The 7,048-nt window shown below is 36.8% G+C and overlaps 1 long non-coding RNA gene across 1 annotated transcript in view; it reads right to left on the reverse strand.

Annotated features, from left to right (window-relative positions):
• Positions 1-4,397, reverse strand: part of LOC103098279 (uncharacterized) — a 247,163-nt gene extending 242,766 nt beyond the window's left edge. The window contains exon 1 of the long non-coding RNA XR_008914740.1: positions 3,766-4,397. This is a non-coding gene — a long non-coding RNA (uncharacterized LOC103098279). The remainder of the gene's footprint in view (positions 1-3,765) is intronic.
• Positions 4,398-7,048: the final 2,651 nt, after the last annotated feature.

Raw genomic sequence — 7,048 nt, forward strand, 5'->3', positions numbered from 1 at the left:
GAAGATTTAGGAAGACAAGGAAAGACCTCTTGCAGAAGATGGGATTTTTCTCAGAAAATTGAAGAAAGCCAGGGAAGCAATGAGGTAGAGGTGAGGAAAGAGAACATTTGAGACATGGGGGACAGCCAACGAAAATGCACAGAGCAAGGTTAGGGAGTGTGTTAAACAAGTAACAGCAGGGACAGTTACTGGATGGCAGGACATGTGAAAGGGAATAGTAACATTCCCTGACCTGAAAAAAGCTTACATTCTTTTGGAGGGAGACACATATAACAAAATGCAGGAAGAAATATAGAATTTATATAAAATTAATGTAAAGTGATTGGGAGGAATGGTACCAAGTGAAGGAATCAAGAAATGCCTACAAAAAGAAGTGGCATTTGCCATTCCATAAAGAAGCTAGTGTTTCCAACAGGTAGAGGTAAAGAAAGAAAATATTCTAGATCTGGTTGACAGCCTATTCAAAGACATGGAAGTAGGAAATGAAATATCCTGTATTGGGATGAGCAAGTAGAACTGTTTGGTCAGTATTATAAATGAAGGCCAAGGCATAGGGTGTAATCGCGCCAGAAAAGAAGGCTAGAATTAGATTTCTAAGGGCTTTAAATGGCAAGCAGGTTTGTATTCTCTCCTAGAAGCAATAGGGGTCTTAGATTTTCAAATGCTATATAAAGAAGGTATATGATCTAGGAATCCTACCATGCTAAGAAGCCTTCTAGAACAGGGCCCATAATAAATCTGTTCTCCAAAGACCAATCCAGATAAGTCTGAAGATGCTAATGGCCAGTTTGGCAATAGGCAAGAGGATAATATTTCTATCATCATGACTTCAAAGACAACAACAGTAATAATAACAACTCTTTTTTTTAAACCCTTACCTTCCGTCTTGGAGTCGATATTGTGTATTGGCTCCAAGACAGAAGAGCAGTAAGGGCTAGGCAATGAGGGTTAAGTGACTTGCCCAGGGTCACAGAGCTGGGAAGTGTCTGAGGCCAGATTTGAACTTAGGACCTCCCATCTCTAGGCCTGACTCTCAATCCACAGAGCCACCCAGCTGCCCCATAATAACAACTATTAAAAGAGTCAATGAAATGGCCGAGTCATGCATATTGTTGATTGAAAATGAGGGGTTCATGACAGCAAGGGAAATAGGAAGAGATCATTGTCACAGGAAATTGCAGATGTTATCCTTGAGGAGCTCACTGATGCAAATTAAGCAATGAAATAGTGGGCACTGTGTACCATCACTGTAGGTTGAATTCATTTAGTATCTACAAAGTAACCAGGATAGCCACATGAATGAAATTCTATATGAGAGACTTTCTATCTTTTACAAATTAAAAGAGGCAATTACCTTATTGTAAATACAAATGCCAAAATATCTCAGAATTTAGCGAATAAACCTATAACACCAGATTCTTTTAATTTGTTAGTTTTGTTGAACTGTTTTCCCCCTTTTATGTTCATCTTTTGTTTTAAGGGAGAACTCACTGGGAGATTAAAGAGGGCTAAGATGGGAAATGTTAAGGATGTTACAAAAGATACTCCAAAAAAGTACTTAAGGAAAAGAATTCAGTAACTAAGCTATAATGTAACTACAGTTGTCCCTATAGTGGTTTACTTATCACAGCTTCACTGTATTATGGATTTTTAAAAAATATACATCATGCACCGAGGAAAAGCAACTGCTTGACTACAGAGGTTGAGGGGACATGATCGAGGAGAGATGCTAAATGAGCACCCTAATGCAAATACCAACAAGGAAATGGGTTCAGAGCAAGGACACATGTGATACCCAGACGAATCGCCCGTTGGCTAGGGAAGGGGTGGGGGTGGGGGAGGAAAAGAAAATGATCTGTTTCCAATGAACAATGTATGAAAATGGCCAAATAAAATAATGTTTTAAAAACTATATATATATATATATATATATATATATATATATATATATATATATATATATATATACACATCATGGAGTTACACTTATTGGGCACATTATTGGCTGATGGAACGAAAGGGGACCAACCACAATGCTGTGCTCAATATCCTGGGCACTGATTGGCTCAGTGACTATCGGTTAACAAGAGTGTGGAAAAAGGTTTATAAGGCCTTAAAATATATATAAATTATAAAATAAATATAATGCCACTACTTTGGGGGTTTTATCTATTGCAGGGGTCTCTGGAACATAATTCCCTTGATAGGTAAGGGATCACTGTATTAGAGATATGTCATGGCAGACAGAACTATTGTCTACAACCAATGAGAAAGAAGACTGATTCATCAAAAATTAAAAGAAGCATTTTCAAAAGACGTTACCATCCTGAATACTTATAATCTCCAAACTACACATAATGCAAAGCTCCCAAATATAAAGACCTAGAAGACACTTAAACCATATGGGAACAGGAGGTACCCATTATTCTGTCTCTCAAAGATGAGCTTCCATCTCAATAATGTTTTTCATTTCTAAAAATCATTCATTTTATCCACTTGAGCAACAAATAAATATACAATCATTAGATATAGAAGAATAATAGAATAGTCACTTATTTTTCTAGTTTCTATATAAACTCTAAAAAATGAAAATGAGATTAAAGAAAAAGATAATAATAAACATATAACATCTTCAGGTTTGTGAAATGCCTTATATTCATCATTTCACTTGGTCCTCACCACAATCCTATAAGTTAGGTACTATTATCTCTATGTTATAAATGAGGCAACTGAAGTTATCAGATGTTAAGTGACCAGCCCAGGTTTGGTCACAAAGCTAGCAATTGTCATAAGCAAGATTCAAATTGAAGTTTTCCTGACTCCAAGTTTAAAGTTGAATTTACTATGCCAGTTGACTAAATAATGGAGGAGTTGGGATCATCATTGGTCAAGAGAGTAGCCTTACCAAAGGAAATCACACTTAAGTACTCCTTAAAGCATTGGCAATAAGTATCTATATTGAGCCACTATTAAAATGCTATCTTTTACTTAGAAATGATAATTGACTAAAGTACTTGAGGTTAAGTCAACAAAGGGGTATTCCTATTAGCAGAAAAGTTCCAGTTGCCTAGCTAGGCCCAGAGGAAAAGGGAAATAGGGCAGGAAATGTGGATGGTGAGTGGGAAGGTTAGCCTGGGCATCTGGTACTCTTCCCAAGAGTCTCAGAACGCCTGGGGAAATGTGGAAAGCAATAGAACAGCTTTTCTAGGACAAACTGTGCCTACCTCACAAGTATGCTAAGCTGTTGATCCATTTAATTCAATTCTACATACATTTATTAAGGACCTACTATGCCCTTGACCTTAGTAGATCTAAGGGATAGAAAGGTCAACAATATGTCTAGTAAGGGAGACAAGAGGCATATACAAATAATAATGCAAATTGGAAGACAATTAATTACATCAGAGAGCCTGACTGACTTAGGAAACTTCTAATATTTTTTCTTTCCTAAAATATGTAAAGAAAGAGGAGAGTGATTAATAACAACATACCTCCATTCATCATTATACTAACTTTGATTATAGTACATATAGATTTCCATAACAGCAAATGCCCAGCCATCAAGCAGGGTTTTACATGAAGTTAGTTTTGAATTTGATAGGTGCTACTCTAGAACATATTATGTAAATCTTCATTTCTATCCCTCTTCCCTGCTCCATCTCAGATAAACTATTATAGATCTTATCTCTCAAATACTCAAATGTATTTGCGCCCTCATCCATATGGACATGCCTTCCAAGAATGCAGATGACCACTCTTTCTTACCTGCTGGTCCTGCAGTACTCTTGCCCATGTCCTCTAGTAAGTTCAAAACAAGGGATCAATCCAACATATTTCAGCATATTACTTGACCTTGAGAGGATCCCAGGGGAACATACAGGTGATTCATCAGTTACTTCTTATTCTTACTGTGTAACTGACCCATCTGTTCTGTTCATGCATTTATCTGATATCTTTTCCTTGGCTTTTCCTTCTAGATTCCTCCTTTATAATGTGCTGCAATCTGCTCTTGTCCACCATGCATCCCTTGATTATCCTCTGGGCGATCCTCAACTTCAGTTCTTTGGAGACTGTCACATTCCAAGATTCACAGCCATTAGTTATTCATCCATTCTTCTAAGAACTGGGGTTGGTGGGAGACAAGCTAATGTCTTCTCTTCTGGGATTTAGGTAATACAAACACAGACACTGGCAAATGTTATGTGACCAACTGAGAGTTGGCTCCTGTACCTTATAATTGTTCTCCACCCAATGGCAGAGATAGAAATGTCTCCATTCTCGTTAGAATTAGATAAACAGAGAAAACACACAGAAGCAGAGCAATTACAATGAAGCAATTCCTTGTTCAAAGAGGATTTTGCAGAGTATAGACATGATTCCAAATGCCATGCATGCCCAGGGACCTAAAAGTAAAACTTTGGCAGTATGAGTTCTCTCTTGCAAGAAAGTTATACACAGACACACTCACATGTACACAATAGTTTCTAATTAGTTTCAAATTGAGATCTAGAAAACACATTCTGAACAGCTATTTTTAGAATCATTGAGGAAGGAGAATTTATATAAATGTCTTCAATAGGAAAAAAATCCAGTATCTAATAGAAGCATTTTTAAACTTCAGAGTATTTTTGTGGTGTAATGGATTGAGCACTGGACTTTGAGTCAGGAAAACTTCCCTTTGAAATCTATCTATAATACTTGTTATCTTTGAGCTATAGGGCAAGTCTTAATCCCTGTTTCAATAGGGTCCCTAGTACCATATTTATCTGCAAAAATCCATTGATGGTCCATTAAGAGATCACAGATTTAAAGTTGGAAAGGAACGATTTCTGAGGTAATCTATTGCATTCTCCTCATTTTACAGATAACTCTGAGGCCCAGAGCAGTTAAGTGACTTGCCCAAGGTCATAGAGATAGTAAATGGCAAAGTCAGGATTTTAACCTGGGTCCTCAGACACCAGGTCCAGGGCTTTTTCTATCATCTTGTTTCTAATAACTAAGGGTTTTCTGCAAAGTCAAAGAGACATTATTTGCCAAAATACGAACACACCTACGCTAAATTTATTGAGGATGTTGTTTATGAAGATGATTCTGAAATCTTCCAGATAATTAATGATAATAATTTTTAAAAGTTGAATTTTTTAACAGGAAATGCCAATTACAATTCAATGACAATGGTGAGGAATATAAGCATGCAAGATCAAAGAATTCTAAGAATTCTAGGATCTAAGATTTGGAAGGGAGCTCAAAGGCCATTGGGAATAATCTGCATCTGAGCTGGAATTCATTCAAACAAGATTCCAAACAATTAACTATACCTCCATCAAAAGAAACCCAGTAAATCCCCTGCCATCTCAGGCCATTTTCATCTTATTATTTTCAATGAACAAAAACTATTTTCTGACCCTCTCACTTCTTTCTAAATTGGGGGGGGGGGAGTTTATGGGGGAAGCAAAACAAAACCTTCTTAACAAATATGCATGGTAAAACAAAACAACTTCCTGAATTGGTCATGTCCAAAAATGCATTGTCTCACTATACACTGTGAGTTTGCCCATCGCCTCTCTGTTAGGAAGTGCTTCAGCATGCTTCATCATCATGCATTGATCTGAGTTTTTAAGTTTCTCAAAGTTGTTTGTTTTTACAGTTGCATTAATTGTATCAAGTGTTCTACTGGTTCTGTTCTTAATTCTGCACCCACTCACAAAATCTTCCCTGGCTTCTCTGGGCAACTGTCTGTTTCATTGCTTCTTATTAACTCAGGCCAACTTAGTTTTACAGAGCATTAAACAATATGAAACTTTCCCTAATATCAATCCAAAAGCTGCCTTGCTGTCACTTCCAGCTAGTGCTCCTGGTTTTATCCTCTGAGTTCAAGCAGAACAAGTCTAATCCCTCTTTCAAAGGACAATCCTTCAAATATATTTAGTTACCATATTTGTACTGCTATCCTGTAGATTGCTCAGTGCTAAATATTCCCATTTCCTTCAACCTGATTTCCATACAATATGATAAGATGGCATTTATATAGCACTCTGAGATTTGTAAAGCACTTTATACAGCAACTTTATGAAGAAGGTAGGTGCTGCTATTATTCCCATTTTACATATGAGGAAACTGGGGCCCAGAGAGGTTTGTTGATATGTCCAGAGTCACAAAGTTAATGTGTCAGTGACAAGCTATGAACTTAGTTCTTCCGGTATTCTAATCAGGTCACTTAGTTGCCTGGTCATAATCTGAAATCTCCTTGCCATTCATCAAATTCGCCATGATCAAGTTTAGCTAACAGGAAAATGGTAAAGGTGGCAACTTTTGTCTTGAACACCATCCACTAACCTCACTCTATATTTTGCCTCCTGATTCCCAGGATCCTTCTGCTGCCTAATTCTAGGGAGAGCTCTCCCACTGCAGTTCCATTCTGCCCTCAACAATAAATACTCTTTGCTCCAAAGGTACCTTTCTAGCCTACACCAGCCCATCAAAGCTTCCATTACCAAATACTATGTAGGTAACTTATCTTGGCTAGCTTTAAGGAAAGAAGAATCTGATTAAGGAATTCTTATCCTGGGGCCTATTAATTTGAAAAAAAAAATATTTGCAACTCACAACAACAATTAACAACTTACAATAGAATTGATTTCCTTTGTAATCCAAAGGATTTTATTTTTTTGCACTTAAATCATAATTCTAGGGCAAAGTCCATATGTTTCACCAGATTATAGCCAATGGAGTCCATGATATAGAAAAGAATAAGGATTGTTGATCATTAAGCTAGTTTATAATGAGATGAAAATGATCAGAGCAACTTCCATTGTAATGCCAATGAATCCAAATCTCTGCCTTTCTAATGAAGAACCTTTCTGATGGGACTGTAGCCACATATTTGAGAGAAAAGGCCAGCCTTATTCCCCCATTTTAAATTGCTTAGGCTCCAGATTTTTAACCTGACCTCCCCAAAAAAGAACACGGAAGATATCAATTTTTAAAAAGGTATTTCATATGTATATAATTTAATTTTTTCATCTATTTCAGAGTTTCCCTATTAAGT

Source organism: Monodelphis domestica, chromosome X, assembly GCF_027887165.1.
Source record: "Monodelphis domestica isolate mMonDom1 chromosome X, mMonDom1.pri, whole genome shotgun sequence".
In the NCBI taxonomy this organism is placed as follows: Eukaryota; Metazoa; Chordata; class Mammalia; order Didelphimorphia; family Didelphidae; genus Monodelphis; species Monodelphis domestica.